Below are 26,157 nucleotides of genomic sequence, written 5' to 3' on the forward strand. Positions count from 1 at the left end.
AGCAATGACAGGTTGAGGTAGCATGCAGCAGCAGGAAGCCGGCTCCAGTAATGCCATTTAAAGGGATCATCACCAATCAATTGCACCAGACAGAGTTTTGCAGTTTGAGTGGCTGTATGCTGCTTCCTGTAACTGCAAGAGTTTTCTTTAGGCATTTCAAGGTTCTTTGGTATCAAGAAGTGTTCTAGCAAGTACTAGACTCCCTCATTATTTTTGAGTGTATTAGGAGGCTTCGCTTCACCAAGGAGATGGTCACAGAACTCTTCCACCTCCTGCAAACAGACCTCCAGCCTCAGACCAGGGCAACCACCGATCTCCCAATGGCAGTCAAGGTCACCGTGGCCCTCAATTTCTTCACCAACAGATCCTTCCAGTCTGCAGCAGGAGACATAGCTAACATCTCACATTTCGCTGTCCATCGCTACGGCAGGAGAAGTGACTACATTGGCTTCCCGATCACCAGAGAGAAGCAGGACGAGCGTGCATGTGGCTTTGCCAGGATAGCAGGCTTCCCCATGCTGCAGGGCGCCATCGACTGCATCCACATGGCTTTGCAGGCACCGAATACCAATCCTGTGATCTTTCGTAACCGCAAAGTCTACCATTCACTTAATGTGCAGTTGGGGTACGACCGCACACAGAGAAACCTCAATGTCAATGCCAGCTATCCTAGCAGCAGCCTCGATGCCTTCAGCCTGCGCCACCATGTCAAGCTTGAGGGTGCCTGCTCGGAGACAAGGGCTATCCGCTCTCCACCAGGCTGATGACTCCCCTCCGCAACCCCAACACTCGTGCTCAGCACTCATGTAATGAGAGCCATGCTGCCACCAGGAACATCATCGAGCAGACCATCGGCCTACTGAAACAATGGTTCCGCTGCCTTGACCGCTCGGGAGGAGCCCTCCAATACTTGGCTGAGCGGGTGTACCATTTCATGGTGGTCTGCTGCCTGCTCCACAACTTGGCTACCATGAGGGCATAGCCCTTGCCACCAGGGATTGTGGGACCACCCCAGAGGACGACGAGGGAGGGGAGGGAGAGGATGAGGAGGAAGAGGACAAGGTGTGGGGTGTTCTTAACAATGTCAGAATGAAAAAAAATAGTCACCAGTAATTTCCACAGGGGTTCTCTGATCGTCTGCCATAACTTTGGTGGAAACCCTGGAAAAATACGTAAATGTCTGAGGTTACGGTGGACGATTTAGATGGAAATTCTACCCTGGTGTGTTTAAGCATCTAATTTCCCCCAAATCAGCCATGATTAGACAAGTTCCTATGGTATATGAAGAATGAAACAGAGTCAATTAGAATTGTCCATTATCAAACCGACAATGATTTTACAGGAAACTTTCGATTTACCGACACCTAAATAACCGGAAATGTCGGTTAACCGGCAAAATTCAGAAGTTGGTTCAGGTAACTTTTATTACTTGCACAGCAACAAATGGAGGAAGGCAAGGGTGTGGCTGCAGCTGTTGCTAAGCTACAGAGACGCTTGCAACTTCTGGACATTGTTCTGAAGCTGGGTTTGTTGCTTTATACGGAGCTCTCAGCTCCATATCTTTTACTATAGCTTTCGGTTATCCGGAATTTTTGATGAACCGGCACCACGTCGGTCCCGTCCGTGCCGGGAAAAAAAAGTTTCCTGTACTTACATAAGAACATAAGAAACAGGAGCAGGAATAGGCCACTTGGCCCCTCGAGCCTGCTCCGCCATTCAATAAGATCATGGCTGATCTTGGGCTCAAAGCCACTTCCCAGCCCACTCCCCATAACCCTTCACTCCCATATCTTGCAAAAATGTGTCTATCTCCACTTTAAATGTATTTAATGACCCAGCCTCCACAGCTCTCTGGGGCAGAGAATTCCACAAATTTACGACCCTCTGAGAGAAGAAGTTCCTCCTCATCTCAGTTTTAAAAGAGCCCTTTATTCTGAGACTGTGCCCCCGAGTTCCAGATTTCCCCATGAGGGAAAACATCCTCTCTTCATCTACCCTGTCGAGCCCCCTCAGTATCTTATATGTTTCGATAAAATCACCTCTCATTCTTCTAAATTCCAATGAGTATAGGCCCAGCCTGCTCAACCTTTCCTCATAAGTCAACCCCCTCATCTCTGGAATCAACCTAGTGAATCGTCTCTGAACTGCCTCCAATGCAAGTATATCCTTCCTTAAATAAGGAGACCAAAACTGTACGCAGTACTCAAGGTGTGGTCTCACCAAACCCTTTACAGTTGTAGCAGGACTTCCCTGCTTTTATACTCCAATCCCCTTGAAATAAAGGCCAATATTCCATTTGCCTTTTTGATTACTTACTGTACCTGCATGCTAACTTTTCATGTTTCATGCACAAGGACCCCCAGGTTCCTCTGAACTGTAGCATTTTGTAATCTCTTTCCATTTAAATAATAGTTTGCTTTTTTATTTTTCCTGCCAAAGTGGATAACCTCGCACTTTCCCACATTATACTCCATCTGCTAAATGCTTGCCCACTCACCTAGCCTGTCTATATCCCTTTGCAGATTCTTTGAGTCCTCTGCACAACTTGCTTTCCCACCCATCTTTGTATCATCCGCAAACTTGGCTACATTACACTCGATCCCTTCATCCAAATCATTAATGTAGATTGTAAATAGTTGGGGCCCCAGTACCACTAGTTACCGTTTGCCAACCAGAAAATGACCCATTTACTTGACTTATGCAGAAGCAGCAGTGATAATTACCAATGGTAAAGGGTATCCTGAATATAATCTGCCCATACTCTGGCCCCTTGGAATTGTAAATCCGTCTTCATACTCAGCCGGGAGCCATCGTTTCAATGGGGTTTGAGCTGCTCCAAGTAAAGAGTTCTTCCTGTGCATGATAAAAGATCCATGTTTTATTTTGAACACCTAATTCTATCACTGTGGATCAGTACAAACTAGAAAAATTGTAAGTGTTTGTACATTCATGTCACCAACAGTAAATTTAAAACCACTGTTTTATTAGGGAGGAAGTATGAGTGGAGCATTTTTGGTCACAGTGTCATGGAACTTGCACAATATTTGCATAGTATAATTCAATAAAACTTTTTATCTTCGGGTAAGTTTACAACACACAGAAATATTCCATTCAACCCATTATTCAAAAAAGAGGCGAGGACAAGAAATGTTTTAATGTAAATAGACCAAGCCACCAAAATAAACAGAACCCATACAATCCTTCTTATAAGCATCTACCTCCCACAATGTCTATAATGCCTCCCTTTATGGTTTCATTTACTGGAATCACTGATATAAGAATCTTTAAAAATATATATATTTTTTACACACAATTTCCTTAGAGCTTAACTTCCTGATACTCAGAATATTTTTTGGTGGCACCTCTATCCCTTCTGAAGAATCGTGATATCCTTCCTATTATTGGGCACCCAAAACTGCACACAGGACCAACACCTTATACAGCAACATTACAATTTCTTTAGATTTGTAATCTATCCCTCTGCTAATGTAACCCAGATAAAGTGTCAACCTTGACCCTCTCACCTCTGAGTCAGAAGATCGTAGGTTCAAGGCCCACCCCAGAGCTTGAGCACATAATTTAGACTGATACTTCAGTGCAGTATGAGAGAGTGTTGTACTGTTGGAGGTACCATCTTGTAAATGTAATAAACTGAGGCTCTGCCTGCTATGGGGTGGATGCAAAAGATATGAGTGTGCTATTTGATGAAGAGCAGGATGGTGTCCTGGCCAACATTTACCCATCAACCAACATCACTAAAACTGATTAACTAGTCATCTATCCTATTACTGTTTCTGGGACCTTGCTGTGTGAAGATTGCCATGTTTGTTTACATTACAACAGTGGCTACACTTCAAAGGTACTTCATTGGCTGTGAAGCATTTTGGGATGTCCTGAGGATGTGAAAGGTACTATATAAATGGAAGTTAATACTGCATCTAATGTCCATGCTAATAGTTTTACTGAATTCATCGATTTATCTCATTATCTTTCCCAATTAGCATTTACCACTGTTTCACTTATACTCTTTCTGGTTGTTTCCTTCCTAACTAATAATTACATACTTATCCACATTAAGCAGCATCTGCCAATTGTTTGTCCAGTTAGCTAAATGACCCAAGTCAACTCTGGCTGGTGCACAGTTCCACGGTGCTCACAGTTCTACCGCACTTAATCCAACTATCTATTCATCAGCTGTGATCTTTGACAGTAATTGTGGGTAACATATTTGATTGTGGAGTGCATCACAGAGAAGCCCAATCCTTTCCTCACCTGATTTCCAAACAACACTGATAACTGAACAGTGACCAGGAGTGCATATCCTAGCTGATTTTTTTCCTCTCTCTAGCCCAGGAAGAGGCCAGTTGCTACAACACCCTAGCTATTGCTTTGGCTGAAACCAGCGAATGCTGATAGATAACATCTATGGCCTTCCTGATGTATGGCTCAGTACTACACTAGGGGTTGCATTTAAACCACTGGGCCTCCATGGGCTCGATGGGCCAAATGGCCTCCTTCTGTGCTGTAACCATTCTATGATTCTATCCTTTAAGGAGTCTAATCCAAGCTCCATGATAAATACTTGTCTGGAGAAGCTGGCAAGTGATGGGAGCAGCTAACAGTGAAACAGTTAAACAAATCTGAGTTCATGATACAGTACATTTGACAGCAGACAGCATTTATTGGCTCCATCAGTTCCTACCTGTTATTGCTCTGACCATTGATGATCCTGTAGTGATCCAAGCAACTGCAGACCGGAAGCTTGGTTAGGAATGAACAGCCTGTGCTTTGTAAGATGTGGCTGAGGTCATTGCTTGTTAGGACGCCTGTGGGATGCAGACATTCTGTTTTAAACTACGAAAACAGAAATATCCACTTAAATTTACCAGCTACTCCGAGTATAGTAATACAGATTGTGCTTTGCTCACAGATATAGTGGGGAGTAGGGCATCCCAGAAGTCGATGAAATCTTCACCCATTTTCTACCATGTGAGTAATGGGAGATTGAGCATGAGTTTTAATTAAATCCTGATAGTCTGTAGAAATCATCTGCACAGTTTTAAGGGACAAATCCAATCAACACTAGAATTGACCACAATATAAACATGCCACCAACAGGATTTAGAGCTACTTAGAGTGCGGTTAAGGATCACACCTTCAAACTCAATGGATTATACCCTGACGAATGAGAGAATCATGCCACGATTAGGGAATCCCAAGTAGCCACCTATAAGAATGTGGTCTTATGCTCTTTCAGTGAATAGATATTGTCCTTTCACAAATACTCTGACTGCTGATATATCAGCAATATGTCTCAACTGGCCGGCATTCTGCCCATTATTTGTGACTGGCCCCACAGAAGCCATCTGTGTACTGTAAGATTAGGATCACAGGCCACACACAGATTACCCAAAGGCTTTTAGGAGTTGCAAGGCTTTTATTAAAGAGCTACAGTTTTAAAGCCAGAATTGGAGGAGCACAGAGATCTCGGAGGGTGGTAGGGCTGGCGGAGATTACCGAGATAGGATGGGGCGAGGAAAATTGAGACGTTGCTGTTAAGTCTGTGTGTTCTAGTTATTGTTAATAAGAATCACTGCACACAGACCACAAGAATAAATTCAACAGGTCTTTACTAGTCGAAGGTCAGGCTGAACTGCCCAATAAATCATTACACAGCACTCATATACTGGTGTGGTCACCACTGGTATTACAGTATACAGCGGCCAAGATAAAGTAGTGCATCTCTTAAAATAGTTCTCTTAAAGGTGGAACGGTTACATACACCACAATCCTCCCTTTTTAGCTTAACAGTATATATTCCCCATTTAACATAACATAATAACATATATACACAACTTCATGTAAAAACAGTTCACAGATTCAGTCTCTGAGGAGGCCTCCTGATCCGAGACGGATAACGCCTTTCAGGGGTCTCTGGTTCTCGTTGCTGGGGTGACTCATCTAGTTGATCCCCTATGGATAGGACATCATCATCAGGTATATTCACTTCTGAGGTAGATGCTTCAGGTTCACTAACTTCCTCCACGGTTGTCTCTGTCACAACCATGGGCTCGACCCTTGTTCTCGATCCCACCAGTTGGTCAGCATGACGTCGCATTACGTTTTCACCAACATCTACCGTGTACATCAGGGGTCCTTGTCTGGCCCGAATTGTTCCAGATTGCCATTTCTCATTTTTATAGTCCCTGGCTAACACCGGTTGTCCTATTTCAAAACTCCGAGTGGGCTTGTTATTGATATGCTGGAACTGTTTGTTTTCGACTTCCCTCCGCACATTTGGTTTTAACAAGTCCAACCTGGACCGCAACCTCCTGTTATAGAACATCATGGCAGGACTTTGGTTTGTTGTTGCATGGGTGGCGTTTCGATATGCCAGTAGGAAATTGTCCACCTTGTGTTGCAGTGGAATCTGATCTTCGCTCATGGCCTTTATTGCCTTTTTGAACGTCTGTACAAACCTCTCGGCCAGCCCATTCGTAGCTGGATGATATGGGGCAGAGGTATAATGTTTCACCCCATTCTTCTTCAGGAATTTCTGGAATTCCTCTGACACGAACTGTGGTCCATTGTCTGAACATATTTGCTCTGGCAATCCATTTCTTGCAAATATCGTTCTTAGCACCGCGATCGTCTTTTCCGAGGTAGTGGTAGTCATCTTAATCACTTCTGGCCATTTAGAATGTGCGTCCACCGCAATTAAAAACATGGAGTCCATGAATGGACCAGCAAAGTCAATATGTACACGTTGCCATGGGGTTGAAGGCCATTCCCATGGATGCAGCGGTGCAATTGGAGGTGCATTTTGGACTTTTTGGCACCCTGAGCAGCTTTTCGTCAGATCCTCTATCTGTTGGTCGATACCCGGCCACCACACATAAGCCCTAGCAAGGCTTTTCATCTTGACTCCCCCCAGATGACCTTCATGGAGTTCTTTTAGAACTCTCTCTCTTAACTTAGGAGGGATAATCACCCTTGTTCCATACATCAATGTTCCCTGACAGATGGACAGCTGTTCTCGTCTTGCTGAGAATGCCGGTAACAGTGGATCACCATGGGCTGGCCATCCGTTTACTGTCAATTCGTTGACCCGGGACAGTGTCGGGTCATTCCTAGTCTCCCTTTCAATATTTGCATTGGTGGCAGGTAAACATTCGATGATGGTCGAGTGAAATAACTCCACCGGGTCAACCGTCGGTGCCTCCTCCTCAGTAGGTAGTGGCAGGCGCGACAGCCCATCAGCATTACCATGCTGCTTTGTACCTTTGAATTCTATCTGATATTGATGTGCCCCTAGGAAAAGGGACCATCTCTGGAGCCTCTGTGCTGTCATCACCGAAACACCCTTCTTAGGGTTAAAAATGGATACCAACGGCTGGTGGTCTGTCAGCAGTGTAAACTTCTGGCCCTGCAGGTAATGATTAAACTTCTTTACTCCCCACACAAGGCTGAGAGCCTCCCTATCTATCTGAGCATAGTTGCGCTCAGCGGAGGTCAATGATCTGGATGCAAATGCGACTGGCCTTTCCAAGCCATTTGGCAACTTGTGTGAGAGTACTGCTCCAATACCATAAGGAGAAGCATCACAAGCTAAACGAATAGGTAGCGTTGGGTTGAAGTGAGCCAACACTTCCTCTGAGGTGATCAATGCCTTGCTTTTGCGAAAGGCCTTCTTACAGTCCTCGCTCCACTTCCATGGTACTTCTTTCTGCAAAAGAGCGTTCAGCGGGTGCAGCACCGTGGATAGATTTGGCAGAAACTTATGGTAATAGTTAATCAACCCTAGGAACGACCTCAACTGGGATACATTTTCCGGAGCGGGAGCCTTCACAACAGCTTCGATCTTGTCAGGTGACTTGTGCAGCCCTTCCTGGTCAATGACATGACCACAGTACGAGATCCGTTTCTGAAAGAACTCACATTTCTGGCGATTAACTCGAAGTCCATATTCCTTCAATCTGGTGAGCACCAGTTTCAAATTTGCAAGGTGTTCCTCATCGTCATCTCCTGTAATCAGGATATCGTCCAAGTAACATTGAGTGCTTGGAATTCCCTGTAATACCTGCTCCATGGCCCTCTGCCAAATTGCTGGAGACGAAGCCACTCCAAAAACCAGTCTATTATATCGATACAAGCCTCTGTGCGTGTTGATTGTGAGATACTGGCGCGACTCTTCCTCAACTTCCATCTGTAAATACACTTGCGCCAGGTCTATCTTGGTGAAGTGTTTCCCGCCAGACAATGAAGCAAAGATATCCTCAATCCGCGGAAGCGGATATTGCACCGTGTGAAGCAGCGGATTAACCGTGATCTTGAAGTCTCCACAGATGCGGACCTTCCCCGGTTCCCCTGGCTTGTTACTCGATGAACGCTTCATGACGGGAACAATGGGCGTGGCCCACTCACTCCAGTCCACCTTAGACAGTACTCCTGAACGTTCTAGCCCTTCCAGCTCAGCTTCCACAGCAGGTCGTATCGCATAAGGTACCGGTCTGGCTTTGAAAAATTTTGGGTTTGCATGTTCTGCAATCTTGATTTTTGCCGTAATTCCTCTCAGTGTTCCCAGTCCTTGTTGGAACACCTCTTTAGCCTCATCCAATATTCTGGACAATCGTTCAGGTTTGACATCTTTTTTTCCGGAATCTACCATTATTGCTTTTAGGGAGTGCCAGTCCATATTTATTTTCCTGATCCACTCCCGTCCCAGAAGTGGTGGACCTCCCTCAGGTAGTACATATAAGTCCATTCCTTGGTGTTCTTTGCCCTTGTGTACCACCTTGACTTTTATCTTTCCGATGGGGTATACTCTTTGCCCCGTGTATGTCTGCAATACTATCTCCGTATCCCGTAGGGGAATATGTGTGAATAACCTTTTGTAATCTTGCTTATTCATGACCGTCAACGCCGATCCGGTGTCCAATTCCATCTTCACTTGGACTCCTGCTATCTGAAGTGTGACCCAGATAGTTTGTAGGTCAGCTTCCTTACTCACATTGTGAATTCTCAGACTACCCAGTTCCTTGCTGTTGGAGTCTGAATCCGAATTCTGTTCATCCGAACTCTTCTCAGCCACCTTATGTACCTTTCTGCACTTTTCCTGTGGTGACTTTTTGTTGCTGGTCTTCTTTCCTGACCGGCATACTTTAGCTATGTGACCAAGCTTGCCACATTTTCTACATTCCTGATTTTTAAACCAGCATTGGTTCTGATCGTGTGTTGTCTTTCCACAACGATAACATTTTGCTGTACCCAAAGCCATTTGATCTACGCTGAGTACCGCTGCCTTCAGCTGCATTTCCGCAGTGCCTCTCGCTGCGGCTTCGTGTGATGCTGCAATAGTGACAGCCTTATCAAGTGTAAGATCATTCTCTTCAAGCAGCCGCTTTTGTGTTCCTTCTTTCGACAATCCACACACGAATTTGTCTCTCAGTGGCTCTGTCAGTCTTTCCCCAAACTGACAGTATTTCGCTAGCTTACGCAGTTCAATTAAATACTCCGCGTTGCTTTCCTCTTTCAGTTGCGTTCTCGCATAAAATTTAAATCGTTCCGCTAACATCAGCGGTGTGGGGTTCAAATGATTTCTCAGCAGCAACAATATTAGTGAAAGCCTGATCCGCCGGTTTAGCTGGTGATAGAAGATGCTTCAATAGCCCGTATGTCTTCGCACCCATTGAGTTTAGTAAGGTTAGTGCTTCATCTTCATCTGATATTTTATTTGCCTTACAATAAATCTCTATGCGTTCTACATACGTGGCCCAATCTTCAACATCGGCATCAAAATCATTGATGTTACCACGCTTAGGCATCCTCGCAATCTTCTTGAGAAACAAAAAGAAATTTTTCTTTTATTTTTTTTTTCAAAATGGCGGTTTCCCGCGCTTGTCTTCTTCCCCCGCCTACGAAAATGGTGGCTTCCCGCATTTGCCTTTCTCCCCCGCTGGCTGTAATGGCGATTGCCGTATTGCTGCGTTCGCCCTCCCCAGCGGTTCTCAAATCGATGCCTCCCAGCCCCTCTTGCAGTCCGGTCCTTTCACTCGGCTGCGGCTGAGTTCTCCGCGGTTTTTTTTAAAAAAAATTTTTTAATTTTCTCTCGTGCCTCGCGGCCTCGGTAGCTGCCCGGCCTTTTTCCCCGGTCGCGGTCGAGCTCTCTCTCGACGCTGTTGCGTCTCCCAGCCCGCTTGCAGCCCGGTCTTTTACACCGGCTGCGTTTGCATTCACCGCGGCTCCCGTGCCTTACGCTGCCCCAGTCTCAGCGCCTCTGGCCCCGACTTCTGTCCGGCTCTTTTCCACGGCCGTGGTCGAGTTCTCCGCCCTTATATCCTCCGTTTTTCCCTCCCCTACTTCACAGCCAACGTGGCCGACTTGCTGCTCGTCGCTGATCGGCTTACCCACCACCATGGTAGAAGGGATGATCACTGCCTGTTGCTGATGGAAGGCTTCGTGTCAGGATTCTTCCTTGCTCTTCAGACCCGAGTCTTTTCTCAGCAGGATGATGAGGGCGGATGCCTCTTCTCGACGCCCGTTAAACTGCCTTGGATATATCTCTGCCGCAGGGTAAGATCGTCATCGTCGCCACTGTTAAGTCTGTGTGTTCTAGTTATTGTTAATAAGAATCACTGCACACAGACCACAAGAATAAATTCAACAGGTCTTTACTAGTCGAAGGTCAGGCTGAACTGTCCAATAAATCATTACACAGCACTTATATACCGGTGTGGTCACCACCAGTATTACAGTATACAGCAGCCAAGATAAAGTAGTGCATCTCTTAAAATAGTTCTCTTAAAGGTGGAATGGTTACATACACCACAGTTGCCAGACCGGGAACTAATGTAAGTCAGCGAGCACAGGGGTGATGGTTGAACAAAACTTGGTCTGCGTTAGGATATCGTTATAACAGTGTACATTTACCATTGTATAGATAAATCAATGACTTTACAGGGTGCATTGTACCATTGCAGAAAGGAGGGAAATGATTTTCATTTATATAGCACCTTTCACTACCTCAGGGCATCCCAAAGTGCTTTACAGCCAATGAAGTACTTTGAAGTGTAGTCACTGTTGTGATATAAGGAACGTGGCAGCCAATTTGCACGCAGCAAGGTCCCACAAACAGCAATTAGATACACGATGAGATAATCTGTTTTCGTGATCTTAGTTGAGGGATACATATTGGCCAGGATAGTGGGAGAACCAGAAAGCTGCAACAAAGTCCATGTAGGGAACAAACATTACAAGGTACAGACAGGTGGCAGGAAGAACTCCCCTGCTCTTCTTCTAATCATGGGATCTTTTACATCCACCTAAGAGGGCAGATGGGGCTTCAGTTTAACGTCTCATCTAAAAGATGTAGAGGTAAACCAATGTCTTTACAGACTTTGTTGAGAACTACCCTATTATATCTCACTATATTTCAAACAGCTTTTTCGTAAAATGTATGGATTAATATTTAAATAAAGGCATCACCCACAGAATAAAAGAGGGGAATTTGATGGCCAGCATCTGTGTGCTCTCACTAATGAGTCCTCTTTACCTGTGCTGTCCTATTTCTTCCTGCCACCTGTCTGTACCCTGTAATATTTGTTCCCTACATGGACTTTGTTGCAGCTTTCTGGTGTCTGCTGTTTCCTCAGCCAAACGCGGAGTTGATTTTCTGTCTCTCGGTAATGATTTGATCAACTTACCTCCCTGTGGAAAACGCTTGAAGTTGGCAGCATTGACGCTGGTTCCTTTTTTATGAGATGGTTATAAATTGGCAACAACAGTTTTCTGTCAGTCACTTGAAAATAGTGATTAAGGATATTACTTACTGGGAGGATCCAATTAATTGTAGCCATGCTGCATTTCCAAACAGTCATGGAGACCACACACAAAGTGTACAAGTCACCCTCATAGCAGTAGGAAATGGAATAGTTAAGACAGTAAACTTAGCACCAGAATAGCAGCCTCTCATTTGCTCCTCCTGTGGCAGCCATTACCCTTTCGAGAAAAAAAATACTGCAGCTGATCTTTTTCTGCGCATATTAAGTTTGCCCTTTTCCTTTTCCAAGTGCTGAATTTTTGTTACGCAATCGTGTATTAAGTTTTATTTGGTAAATCATTGCTGTGCTTCTTACAGTTATCTGATGTTTGAGTTGCATTAAGATTTTGATGGCCTTCAGTCAGCGGGCATTTTACTGTTTGGGCCCAGGGATATGTTTGTAATGTTGCCAGTTGTGTGACAATGATGTGCAAAGCCAATGTGGAGAATTTGGGGTAAAAATTCGGTTGGTTGCGCCACCCATTAGCGCCTTAAGAGGGCGCTAAGTGGGACACAAGCCAACTAGCGCCCGGGCGTGGCACTGCCCAGGCCTCCCGCTAAATTCCGCGGGACATTAGTGGTGGCGCTAACCGTTAGCGCTGCGCTGCTGCCGAGGACGTCATCAGTGTGCGCAGCGCCCCGCTGATGCCCCGGCCGCGATATTCGGCAGCGCCCCCTGATTTACCGCCGGACGCTATGTCCGACAGGGTTGGGGGGCCTACCTGCGGCTGGGGAGGTGCAAATTAAAGGCGAGGTGCGGGGTGACCTGTTTTGTTGTTGGCCACCTGCCAGAACCTGCCTGCGCTCCAGTCCCCGGCCTCCTGAACCACCCCCCCCCCCGCCGCGGAGTGCCGGCTGCACTCCAAGAGCCCGGCACTTCTCTTCGGTGCCAGGCTCTTTTGCCTGCACTCCCGATCCTCGGGGGCGCAGCTGGGCCCCAGATCGCACTGCACAAGGCCCCTCCCCTTTAAGAAAAGGGAGGAACGCCTGCAATACCGCAGCGCGATGTGCCGCAGCGTGTGGCGCTGCGGCATGATATTCACTCGCAGCGTCCCAAGAGGGATGTGGGGCGTCTCCAGTAGCGCCGCGCTTCCCTTTGGGACGCAAATGACCAATTTCCGGTGCGGGGGTGCGAATGTTTCCGGGGTGCTACATTTATTGCCCTGGCGAGGTTAGCGCCCCAAACAGGGCTATACTCAATTTCTGCCCCGGATTTATGTGTCTAGAGTAGGTGCCATTTTCACCTGTTTAATGACCATGTGGGGTGTGAAAAAAATATACAGTAATTGACAAGTCAAGTATCATAGATCTGAAAGGTTAAGGCAGCAAAGCTCAATTGTTGCAGTTGAGTTTTGCATAAAAAAATAAAATATTTACCAGCAGAAAATCTTTTCTATTGGCTGAAATGTTTATATCTGTGATTGACTTTAGGCAGTGAATGCTGGTTGGATTTTTTTCCGTGAAATTCAATGAAAAAACTGTCAAAGTGTCCATTTACCTTCAGCCTTCAGGAAAATTAGACTAAGCTTCCACTCCAATGAATGGGAGAAAAATTCGGGTGCTTTGCACCTCCCATTAGCGCCCTAAGAGGGCACTAACGGGGCGCAAAGCAACTAGCGCCCGGGCGTGGCACTGCCAACGTCTCCTGCAAAATTCGGTGGGAGGTTAGCCGCGGCAGTAACCGTTAGTGCCCCACGGCGCTGCGCCACTGCCGATGACATCATCGCCGTGCACAGCGCCCCACTCACGATCTTCAGTAGCGCCCCCTGACTTACTGCCAGATGCTATGTCTGATAATGCCAGGGGGGCCTACCTGCGGCCGGGGCGGCGCTAATTAAAGGCGAGGTGCGGGGCGGCCTTTTTTGTTACTGGCCACCTGCCTACGCCTGCCTCTGCACCCTTCCACGGCCTCCTGAGCAGCCCCCCCCCCCCGCAGAGTGCCGGGCTCTTTTGCCAGCACTCCGATCCCTGGTGGCCCAGCTTGGTCGCAATGTGCAAGGCCCCTCCCCTTTACGAAGGGGAAGAAGGTGCACTGCGGCACGTAGCACCGCGATAGTCCCTCGCAGCACCCCAAGAGGGAGGTGGGGCGCTTCCAGTTTCCCCTTTAAGGTTCTTCTGTATCAATGTTACAATATTTTAACATATGTATTATAAATAAGCACAACTTCATTTGTGCTACAAACCTTTTTCTCTCATTGCAGCATCAAACAGAAACTCTTTAAAAGATCTGCAAGTCTAAAGGACCTTCTTCAAGCAGCCTACGGCAGAGATCAGGACTGCGGCATGCTCTGCACTGAACTCCAGAAAAATAATTGACCTTATAATAAAGCTACCAATGTGAAATGAGTTTGGGTCTGAACCCAGTCCCTGGTAGATCAGAACTCATGGCACAAAATTGCCCCTAATTTGAGATTCTGCTTAAGAAAAATATATAAAGAGCATAGATAAGAACTGAAAAAGGAGATTTGGAAGACTAAGAAGGACATTCTCTACGGCTGTGGTGCATTATCCTTTCCTGTTCTCCTCAATCACTCTGCTACCTTCAATGGATTGGCCACTCCATCATCCTTCAATCCTTCCCCTCTGTTGTCCATCTCAACAGGCCTGCTCTCAATTGGTTGCACTCTAATCTATCCAATCATAGCCAGAGCAACTCCACCAAAGGATTTTCTTCTCCTCTCCACACCTCTGCAGTCCAGCAAAGATCCATCCTTGGCCTGCTCCTTTTCTGCATTTACACGCTGTCCCTTAGTAGTAACATTTGCAGACATGGGGCTGGATTTTGACATTGTGGGCGGGCTGGGGGTGTGTCAGGTGGTCGGAGTGTCAGGACCCCGCCTCCAATGTGAGGCGTGTAATGTATGTACCTTTAAGGGGGGAACTACTTTTTACAGCTCATGTATACTGTAGTACCGGCAGTGACCATACCTGTATATAACGCTGAGTAGTAATCTGTACAGATCAGTTGCAGTCTGAGCCACGTTGAGTAAACACCTATTGTACCGTTCTCCGCAGTCTGTGTCTTCTTATACACGGACATAACATTGGCGACGAGGCAGGTTCGAACCTACCTGCAACTTTGCATCACCTCCCGGGGATTCGTTCCTGGACATCAGTGGATTGGAGGTCAAGGCCAGAGACTCGGGCGTCGACCACGGGCAACCGCCCAGTCATCCAGCAGAGACTCGAGAATTGCGGGGGAGGCTGTCGAGAGCCAGGCTTGGCTTTCCAGTCGAGGTGGTCCAGCAAAACGGGCTGGCAACAGGTAGTGCGCAGACCCTTCCCGGACAGCGGTGGGCTAGAGCCCGACCGAGCAGCACAGCAAATGGCTGAGCAGCGTCGACGGGGGAGAGAGAGAGAGGGCAGATTGCACAGGGCGCAGCCGGTGTTCAGGGGCCGAGCAGCGTCGGACAGAGGGAGAGAGAAGCGCGCAAAACCTACAGGGTGCCGCCATTGCCACGAGAACCGCTGGGAGCGGCGTCGGCAGCAGCGGGGGAGGAAGGAAAGCGTGGGAGACGCCATTTTAAGCTATTGGGAGACGCCATTTTAAACCACACCCAAAATGCCGAAGAGTGGCAGTATCACCGCATTTGACAATGAAGTCGAAGATTGGACTACATATGTCGAACGAATAGAGGTGTACTGCGAGGCGAATGAGCTGTCAGATGACAAGAAAGCGTCGGTATTGTTAAATTTAATGGGTGCAAAGACGTATGGTTTATCACAAAATCTAGTAACCCCAACGAAGCCAATGGAAAAGAGTTTTGAAGACATAGTAACCATACTAAAGGAACATTTAAACCCCACACCGCTGCTGATAGCAGAAAGATTCAAGTTTCACAAACGGAATCAGCATAAGGATGAAAGCAATGCTGATTATTTAACAAAACTGCGCAAACTATCGAAACACTGCCAGCTTGGAGCGGGACTGGCAGATACCTTAAGGGACAGGTTTGTGTGTGGGCTTCAAAGTGAAGGAACCCAGAAACGGCTTTTATCTGAAAAGGACCTTACGCTGCGGTATCATATGAAGCAGCAGCACGGGTCGCTGCAGAGATACAACAGAGACCGCAAGAATATGGCACAAGCGAAATGTCATATGGAACAGAGAAGTGCTATCGCTGTGGCTGAACAACACATGACCAGAATGATTGCTGGTTCAAAGACAAAGTGTGCAGAGAGTGTGGAAAAGTAGGACACATAGCACGAGTCTGCAGGTCGGGAAAGAAAACCAGCAATAAGAAACCTACCAAAGAAAAGTACAAGAAGGTACATAAGATAATGGAGAATAGTTCAGACGAACAAAAGAGTGATAACGACTCCAAAAGCAGGGAACTGAGTTGTCTGAAACTACATAATGTGATCACAACGGAGGATCACCGAACCATTTGGGTCACTCTCAAGATAGCAGGAGTCCAGGTAAAGATGGAATTGGACACAGGATCAGCCCTAACAGTCATAAACCGACGGGACTACGAGCGGCTATTCTCACACATACCCTTGAGAGACACAAAAATTATTTTGAAGACGTACACGGGGCAAAAAGTCTACCCCAAAGGAAAAATAAGGGTGACCGTTATATATAACGGTAAGGAAACACCAAAACTAGACCTGTATGTATTGCAAGATGGAGGACCACCATTACTGGGACGTGAATGGATCCGGAAAATACAACTGGATTGGCATTCCATACAGGCACTGACTGTGGCTGACAAAAAGGATGATGACATCACACCTGGGCGACTGTCAAAGATCCTAACTGACGCGAAAGAAGTGTTCCAGCAAGGACTCGGAACACTAAAAGGCATGACAGCGACGATTAAAATTGAAGAAAACGCAAGCCCAAAATTTTTTAAGGCCAGACCGATACCTTATGTGATCCACCCAGCCGTCAAAGCAGAGCTGGAAAGTCTGGAACGTTCAGGTGTACTGTCCAAGGTAGACTGGAGCGAGTGGGCTACACCCATCGTCCCTGTGATGAAAAAGTCATTGAGCAGCACGCCTGGGGAACCAAAGAAGGTTCGCATCCATGGGGACTTTAAGGTAACAGTGAACCCGGTCCTTCACACCGTACAATATCCACTTCCGCGGATTGAAGATATGTTCGCCTCACTATCTGGAGGGAAACGCTTCACTAAGATTGATCGGGCCCAGGTGTATCTGCAAATGGAGGTAAAAGAAGCATCAAAAAAATACCTCACAATCAATACCCATAAAGGTCTCTACCAATACAACCGGCTGGTATTCGGGGTAGCATCAGCTCCGGCTATTTGGCAGAGGGCAATGGAACAAGTCCTGCAAGGGATCCCAGGGACCCAGTGTTATTTGGACGACATCCTGGTCACGGGCGAAAATGACAGTGATCACCTTGCCAACCTGGAGCAGGTGCTCACTAGATTGCAGGAATATGGGCTCCGAGCTAACCGCCACAAATGCGAGCTTCTTAGAGAACAGATCTCGTATTGTGGCCATGTTATCGATAAAGAGGGGTTACATAAGTCCCCAGAGAAGATTGAGGCAGTAGTCAAGGCTCCAGCACCGGAAAATGTGTCACAACTGAGGTCTTTCCTCGGGCTGGTAAACTACTACCATAAGTTCTTGCCAAATTTGTCTACAATACTACACCCACTGAACACCCTACTGCAAACTGGGGTGCCATGGAAGTGGAGTGACAAATGTAGACGAGCTTTCCAGAAGAGCAAAACACTAATCACATCGAAAGAGGTATTGACCCATTACAACCCTGTTGTGTATGTACCTTTAAGAGAGAACTGCTTTTATACTGTAGTACCAGCAGTGACCACACCTGTATATAAAGCCATAGCAGGCTTCTGTACTTTCAGTTCCAGCATACCCTCTGTTCAGTAAACACCTCTTATTACCGTTCTCCTGCAGTCCGTGTGTTATTGATACGCGGACACTACAGTGGCGACGAGCAGGTTCGAACTCACCTGCAGTACTACATCACCTCACGGGGATCCATCGCTGAAAAGAAGCTTCTTGGAGGTCGAAGCCAGAGCAACGGCCGTCAACCGTGGGCAACCGCCCAGTGATCCATCGGAGTTCAGTGAATCACAGGGGAAGCTGTGGAGAGCTGGGCTTGGCTCCCCAGTCAAGGTGTTCCAGCAAATCGTGCTGGTAGCAGGTAGTGCGCTGACCCTTCCGGACTGCGGCGGGCTTGAGCTCGATCGAGCGGCTCTGCAAGGGGGCCATGCAACGTCGTCGGGAAGGAAAAGACTGAGAGAGGGTGGAGCGCACAGGGCGCGGTCGGTGCTCAAGAGCCGGGCAGCGTTAGAGAAAATAAAAGAGGGGAAGGAAAAGAGACGCGCAATGGACAGCGTCGAAGAAGAATAAAACTAAGGAATTTAACTAACAAAAGAGAGACGCGCCGAAGCTGCGGGGCATCGCCATTACTATTTAGAACACTAGGAGCAGCATTGGCAGCAAGGGGAAGAAGGAAAAGCGCGGGAGGCGTCATTTTAATCCATTGGGGAAGAAGGAAAAGCGCGGGAGGCGTCATTTTAAACCACCCAAGATGCCGAAGAGTGGCAGTATCACTGCTTTCGGCAACGAAATAGAAGACTGGACCACATATGTGGAAAGAATTGAAGTGTACTGCAAGGTAAATGGGGTGGCCGATGAAAAGAAGGCGTCGGTATTATTAAATTTGATGGGCGCCAGAACGTACGGCCTATTGCGGAATTTAATTACCCCAGCTAAACCAATGGAGAAAAGCTTTGAAGAGATTGTCAATATCTTACAGGAGCATCTAAACCCTACACTGCTGCTGATAGCAGAAAGATTCAAGTTCCATAAAAGAAACCAGCACAAAGATGAGAGCAATGCTGACTATCTTACGGAACTACGCAAGTTATCGAAGCACTGCCAGTTCGGAGCAGGACTGGCAGATACCTTAAGGGATAAGTTTGTCTGCGGGCTCCAGAGTGAAGGAGCCCAGAAACGACTACTTTCGGAAAAGGACCTTATGCTAGAAAAGGCTTTCAGCATTGCAGTATCCTACGAAGCAGCAGCACGGGGAGCTGCGGAATTACAACAGAAACCGCAAGAATATAGCACCAATGAAATGGCATATGGAGCAGAAAAGTGCTATTGCTGCGTCAGAACAAACCATGACCAGAAGGATTGCTGGGCTAAGGACAAAGTATGCAGGCAATGTGGAAAAGTGGGACACATAGCACGAGTCTGCAGGTCGGGAAAGAAAACCAACACTAAAAGAACTACTAAGGAAAAGTACAAGAAAGTACAAAAGATGACGGACAGTAGTTCAGAAGACCAGAAGAGTGATAATGACTCCGGGAGCAGGAGACTAAGTTGTCTAAAGTTACACAACGTGATCGCAAAGGAGGATCACCGAACCATTTGGGTCACCCTCATGATAGCAGGGTCCCAAGTAAAGATGGAATTGGACACAGGATCAGCCCTAACAGTCATGAATCGACAAAACTACGAGCGGCTATTCTCACACATTCCCTTGAAGGATACGTCCATTGTCTTGAAGACATATACGGGGCAAAAAGTCTACCCCAGAGGAAAAATACGGGTGCCCGTTAAATACAACGGCAAGGAAACACAGGAACTGTATCTATATATACTACAAGATGGAGGACCACCATTATTGGGACGTGAATGGATCCGAAAAATACAATTGGATTGGCATTCCATTCAGGCACTAGCTGTGGCTGACAAAAAGGATGACGACGCCACACCTGGACGACTGTCAAAAATTCTAACTGACACAAAAGAGGTGTTCCAGCAAGGACTTGGGACTCTAAAAGGCGTAACGGCAACGATAAAAATTGAAGATAACGCAAACCCAAATTTTTTTAAGGTCAGACCGGTACCGTATGCGATCCGCCCAGCCGTCGAAGCAGAGCTGGAGAGTCTGGAGCGTGCGGGTGTGCTGTCCAAGGTGGACTAGAGCGAGTGGGCCACACCCATCATTCCTGTAATGAAGAAATCATTGAGCAGCACGCCTGTGGAACCGAAGAAGGTTCGCATCTGTGGGGACTTTAAGGTAACTGTGAAGCCATTCCTTCACACAGTACAATATCCACTTCTGCGGATAGAAGATATTTTCACCTCACTATCTGGAGGGAAACGCTTTACGAAGATTGATCTGGCCCAAGCGTATCTACAAATGGAGGTAGATGAATCATTTAGAAAATACCTCGCGATAAACACTCACAAAGGTCTTTACCAGTACAACCGACTGGTATTCAGGGTAGCATCAGCTCCGGCAACTTGGCAGAGAGTGATGGAACAAGTCCTGCAAGGGATCTCGGGGACCCAGTGTTATTTGGACAACATCCTGGTTACGGGCGGAAATGACAGTGAACACCTTGTCGAATGTCTACCTGTTACAAACTCAAGTATAGAGAAGGAAACCCGAAATGACCCGACACTCTCTCGGGTCTATGATTTGATGGTGAAGAGATGGCCAGCACATGGCGACTCACTGTTGCCAGCATTCTCGCCAAGGAGAGAACAGCTGTCAGTGTGCCATAAGAACATAAGAACATGAGGACATAAGAAATAGGAGCAGGAGTAGGCCAATCAGCCCCTCGAGCCTGCTCCGCCATTCAATAAGATCATGGCTGATCTGATCCTAACTGCCAATCCACTATCACACCTTGATGTGTGGATCCTGAGTGGTAATTCCACCCAAGTTGAGAGAAAGGGTGCTCAATGAGCTTCATGAGGGTTATCTGGGAGGGTTAAAAATGAAGAGCCTAGCCAGGGCGTTTGTGTGGTGGCCGGGAATCGATAAAGAAATCGAGGAAATGACCAAGAGATGCACAGGATGCCAGAAAGTCCAAAACGCTCCACCACAGGCCCCGCTACACCCATGGGAGTGGCCCTCATCTCCATGGCAACGGGTACACATTGATTTTGCTGGTCCATTTATGGACGCAATGTTTTTAATCGCCGTGGATGCACATTCGAAATGGCCAGAGGTCATCAAAATGTCCTCCACCACCACGGAGAAAACTATTGCAGTCCTACGGACCATCTTCGCCAGGAATGGCTTGCCAGAACAGATTTGCTCCGACAATGGACCACAGTTTGTGTCCGAGGATTTCCGGAGGTTTTTGAGGAATAATGGGGTAAAGCATTACACATCCGCCCCATATCATCCAGCCACAAATGTATTGGCTGAGAGGTTTGTTCAAACCTTTAAAAAAGCAATAAAGGCAATGTATAACGACAACATACCACTGCAACACAAGGTGGATAATTTCTTGTTTGCTTACCGAAGTGCGACACATGCAGTCACCAACCAAGCTCCAGCCATGATGTTCTTTAACCGTGGGTTAAGATGTCGCCTGGACTTGCTCAAACCAAACATAAGACGAGATGTTGAGAATAAGCAATTCCAGCACATCAATGCGAAGCCAACAAGGAGCTTCAATGTAGGGCAACCAGTCTTGGCCCGCGACTACCGAACAGAAAAATGGCAGCCAGGAACGATATGCACACGGCAGGGCCCACTAATATACACAGTGGACGTTGGGGAGAGCATCGTGAGATGCTATGCTAACCAGATCCTAGCGTCACAGGAACAAGTCAACCCCATGCCTCGCCCATACGTATCTGGTGATGAACCCGACGTACAGATAGCATCTACCCCAGAAACAATAGCATCGGAAGCTGATGAACCAACCGACGACAGGGGGCCAGAATCGCCTCCGCACCAAGAGCAAGACACTCGGGAAAGGCGCTATCCAGAAAGGATCAGGAAGCCTCCCCAAAGACTGAATTTATAAATAGACTATTTTCAGCTAATGTTGCATGTTAAAAGTGTTAATTGTAATTAGTTTGATATTTAATTGTTAAATGAGTGTTATGGTACTGTTAATCTAAAAGGGGAGGAATTGTAATGTATGTACCTTTAAGGGGAGAACTACTTTTTACAGCTCCTGTATACTGTAGTACCGGCAGTGACCACACCTGTATATAAACCCTGAGTAGTGATCTGTAGAGTTAGTTCTAGAGTAACTCTCATTCAGTAAACACCTGTTGAATCGTTCCTGCAGTCTGTTGCCTGATTATTGAAGGACACAACATTAAGATACACGGATCTAACAGCTCCAACCTTCCACAACAATGAGTTGGCCTGCTAAACATTCCCCCAGACCTGAGACAACGACGTTCTGCCACCTGCAAATGATGATTGCTGAAAACGCCTTTGTAATGGTGGAGCTGCAGCTGTTCGTAATCAATCCACTTGTGAGGCCGCCAGGGTTAACTGGCGTGTTCCAGAGGAGACGTGCAACATGGGGGATAAGTGTTAAAATCAGAAAGGTCTCTCAAAATTGGATTATAGAGGCACTTAACTGGTTCTTAAGGGCCTTAAGGGCCTATCCTGCCAAAATGGGGTCTGAAACCCCGATCCTGGGAAAATTGCTTGGAGGTGGGCTGGAGGCGGGATCGGAGCCGCCCGCCATTTTTTGTGATTTTAACACCTCACACACCTCCAATCCTGCCTCCTCGGCTTCCACATGTATGTTAATGACACCCAGCTCTATCTCTCCACAACCTCCTTTGATTTCTCCGGAGCTTCTGTGCTATCAGACTGCTTGTCTGACATTCAGTATTGGACAAGCCATAATTTTGAGCGCCCTCCAGCTGGTTAGACTGCTCATGACCCAGAAACACCAGTCGGAGCTTATGCATCACAAACATTAATTAGTCCAAACGAATTTAACAACCCGTGTCTGAAGTGAGTGCAGGAACCTTATTTAAATTGAGGCCTGCACAAAATTGCCCCAACCAATTTACCAGTGGGCCCAAACATCTGTACTGTTCGGGCACAGGCCTCTACCTCATTCTGCTCATCTTAGGCCCACAAACGGGCGGAACGATGTTGAATTTAGACCCAACTGCATCCAAAGAAATGTAACAGCTAACACAGGCATATAGGTAAGTTAGTCTTACCTCAGTTATGGGTAAACTTCAATGCCTGGAATTTCAGTGGGGGTTCTCCTTCTGTAACCTCAGCGTAAGCTCAGTGGAACCCCGAGCAAAATGGTGCAAATGGCTAAAAACAGCCTTTGTGCTGTTTCTGTCAATCCTCCACCAAAGTTACCAACGGAGATGGGAACAAATATCGTGGAAATTCGCCCCAGAGTTCATAGTACGAGATGAAATTCGTGAATAATTAGAAAGGCAACTCTCTCTTGAATTTGCTGATACAATCAGCTCCCAAATATGTCTCTTGGCAGTCGCTTCCATACATTATCTCTGTGTAAATTACGTAAGATAATTGCAAAGAGCAGAAAAACAATAAAATACAAATCGCACAAATATTTGTAAAACAATAAAAACATCAGTTTAAGTTTCTTCTTTAGAATGTATTTTCTTCACAGTCTGATAACCTATAAGAGTTCTGGAGAGCACAGCCTTTCGTAGACTTCCTGATGTTATGTTTCTCCATGAGTGAGTCGGACTCCGGTTATCACCGGTAGCACAGCGAGTGAAAACACACTCCATCTTAACCCTGATAGAACTCTGCTTCCATCACACAAAAGCACAGTGCCTTCTGCTGTTTCCATGTGTGGACTATTCTCCTGTCAAACATTGCCCTTTTCTGACCAATGCCATTTGACAGGGCAGATGGTGATTGTCTCTGCCTCACTCTCTTCAGTGTTCTTTTGTCTCCAGCTCACAGAATGAGAATTTGGCAATTTCAGTGTAATACATTTAGTTCAAAGTAAAACAGATGTTTATCCTGTTGGAGAATACTTCATAATTTAGCCAATGAACTAGGGGGCGAGTTGAAGAAGAACTTGGTCTAGTCGCTATATATAGTAACATTGTAGGAATTGACGAATTCCTACGAATAACTGAGATCGACACAGGAGAACAATGAAACAGGTCTTTACTCAACGGAGATGCCACAAGGACTGCCTCGGCAGTCACGTGGTTTGCGACGTGACATCATCGCGTTTGCCCGCGTTTTCCCGCGCTCTTAAAGGGGCCATGCCCCGTACATGCAAACTCTATATACAAAACACAGTAATGCCTAACACAATGGTACAGGTTTAGGCTGGTGTTAGAACATCGTTAAAGGGAATTATATACAGTTAGCCAGAGTCATTCAGTGGTTCTGCCACATGCACCCCCCCAGAATTCGCTTTAACGGACAAAGTCAAACGGTGAGGGGGTCTGACGAGCCTGTCAGAACGACTCCTGTACTCTCGAGGCGGAGGCTGCAGGGCGGCTGGCGGTCTGGCGGGCGGTCGCACTTGGTCTGCCGTGACGACGATGGGTGGCTGACCCCGTCTCGGCGGTTGTGCTGTCTCGACGGGGTGGTCGAGGTCCAAATGTGCTGGCTTTAAGCGGTCGACCGAAATGTGGTCCGGTTTACCACCGACATCTACCGTGAAGGTTTTGTCCCCTGCTTTCAACACGCGGAAAGGACCGGTATATGGGGCCTTGAGCGGATCCCTATGTGCGTCATGGCGAATAAAAACGTACTCAGCTTTGTGAAGCTCCGTGAGAACGTGTGACCTCTGCAGCCCGTGGTGCGAAGTGGGCACCAGTGCGAAAGATCTGGCCGCCTCTTGGTGACTAGCAAGCTGGGCAGACGCGGACCATGGCTCCATCAATGTTGGTAGGAAGTCCCCTGGGACTCGCAGTGGCTGACCATACACGAGTTCCGTTGATGAAGAGTGAAGGTCTTCTTTGGGGACCGTGCGAAGGCCCAGCAGGACCCACGGTAGCTTGTCTGCCCATCCAGTGTCCTGGAGGCTGGCCCTCAGGGCGGCTTTCATTGAGCGGTGGAAGCGTTCGCAGAGGCCATTCGCCTGTGGGTGGTAGGCTGTGGTACGGTGTAATTTGACACCGAGTCCTTGGGCCACTGCATTCCAGAGTTCGGAGGAAAACTGCAGTCCCCTGTCCGACGAAATATCTGCGGGCACTCCGAAACGGGCGATCCAGGAGGAAATGAACGCCCTGGCCACGTCCGCCAAAGTAGTGGATGAAAGGGGAACCGCCTCTGGCCATCTGGTGGTGCGGTCAACCATGGTCAGGATGTGTGAAAAACCATGGGAGGGTGGGAGTGGTCCTACCAGGTCCACGTTGACATGGTCAAAACGTCGCTCCAGAACTGTGAAGGCGGCCAACGGAGCTTTGATGTGGCGCTGTACCTTGGCCTTTTGGCAGACCACGCAGGTGTTGGCCCAGTCGCGGACATCCTTATGCATGCCATGCCATACAAATTTTGCGGGCATCAGTTTCTGAGAGGCCTTCATTCCAGGGTGTGACAACCCATGTATGACGTCGAACACTTTGCGGCGCCAGATGACCGGCACGACAGGGCGAGGATCCTGTACGGAGACGTCACACAACAGCGTGGTACCTGCCGAATGGAACTCGACGTCGGCCAACTGGAGGCCAGTGATGGCCGTTCTGTAAGCTTGGACTTCCGGGTCTGAGGCTTGGTCCGCTGCCATGAGGGCGTAGTCGATGCCCAAATGAACCGTATTGACGATCGCGCGGGAGAGGCAGTCTGCCACCAGCTTGTCCTTACCGGCCACGTGCCGTATGTCCGTGGTGAATTCGGATATGTAGGTCAGTTGACGCTGCTGTCGTGCTGACCACGGTTCTGTTGTGTATGTACCTTTAAGAGAGAACTGTTTTACAGCTCCTGTATACTGTAGTACCGGCAGTGACCACACCTGTATATAAAGCCGGAGCAGGCTTCTGTACTTCAGTCTTGAGACTACTCTACTCTAGTAAACACCTGTTGATTGTTAAGTTACAGCCTCCGTGTAGTTCTTGGGGAAACATCCTATTTAAAGAATCACGGATCGAACAGGTTCGGCGGTCTTGGACATTGCAAAGGTCAGCGGCTTATGGTCCACAAAGGCGGTGAAAGGCCGTCCTTCCAGAAGGAAACAAAAATGGCGGATGGCCAGAAAAAGGGCGAGCAACTCCCGGTCGAACGTGTTGTATGCTCTCTCGTTCTGCCGTAGTTGACGGCTGAAGAATGCCAACGGCTGCCACGTCCCGTTCACCCACTGCTGTTGTACGGCACCGACTGTGTAGTCCGACGCGTCGGTGGTGAGGGCGATGGTGGCTCCTGGCAGCGAGTGCGCCAGCGTAGTCACGCTGGCTAAGGCACTTTTGGTGTTGGCGAATGCTCGGGCCATTTCATCCATCCAGTCTACCGGGTTCTTGCCAGTCTTGCCCTTGAGGGCCTCGTACAGGGGCTGCATGAGTAGTGCCGCCTTAGGCACGAAACGGTGGTAAAAGTTTACCATGCCTCGGAATTCCTGCAGGGCCTTTATGTTCTGCAGGCGTGGAAAGGATGTCAC

General features: G+C 47.5%; 1 pseudogene across 1 annotated transcript in view; it reads right to left on the bottom strand.

Moving 5' to 3' along the window:
* LOC147102160 (eosinophil peroxidase-like) overlaps window positions 1-14,607 on the bottom strand; it is a 123,339-nt pseudogene extending 108,732 nt beyond the window's left edge. Inside the window, exons 1-3 of the transcript XR_015073303.1 lie at window positions 14,505-14,607; window positions 4,703-4,826; window positions 2,724-2,853 (exon numbers count right to left, since the gene is read on the bottom strand). The product of XR_015073303.1 is annotated as an eosinophil peroxidase-like (transcript). The remainder of the gene's footprint in view (window positions 1-2,723; window positions 2,854-4,702; window positions 4,827-14,504) is intronic.
* Between the last annotated feature and the right edge of the window lie 11,550 nt (window positions 14,608-26,157).

This window comes from Somniosus microcephalus, chromosome 22 (assembly GCF_052327205.1).
Source record: "Somniosus microcephalus isolate GS21.2 chromosome 22, FLI_Smic_1.0, whole genome shotgun sequence".
Lineage (NCBI taxonomy): Eukaryota > Metazoa > Chordata > Chondrichthyes > Squaliformes > Somniosidae > Somniosus > Somniosus microcephalus.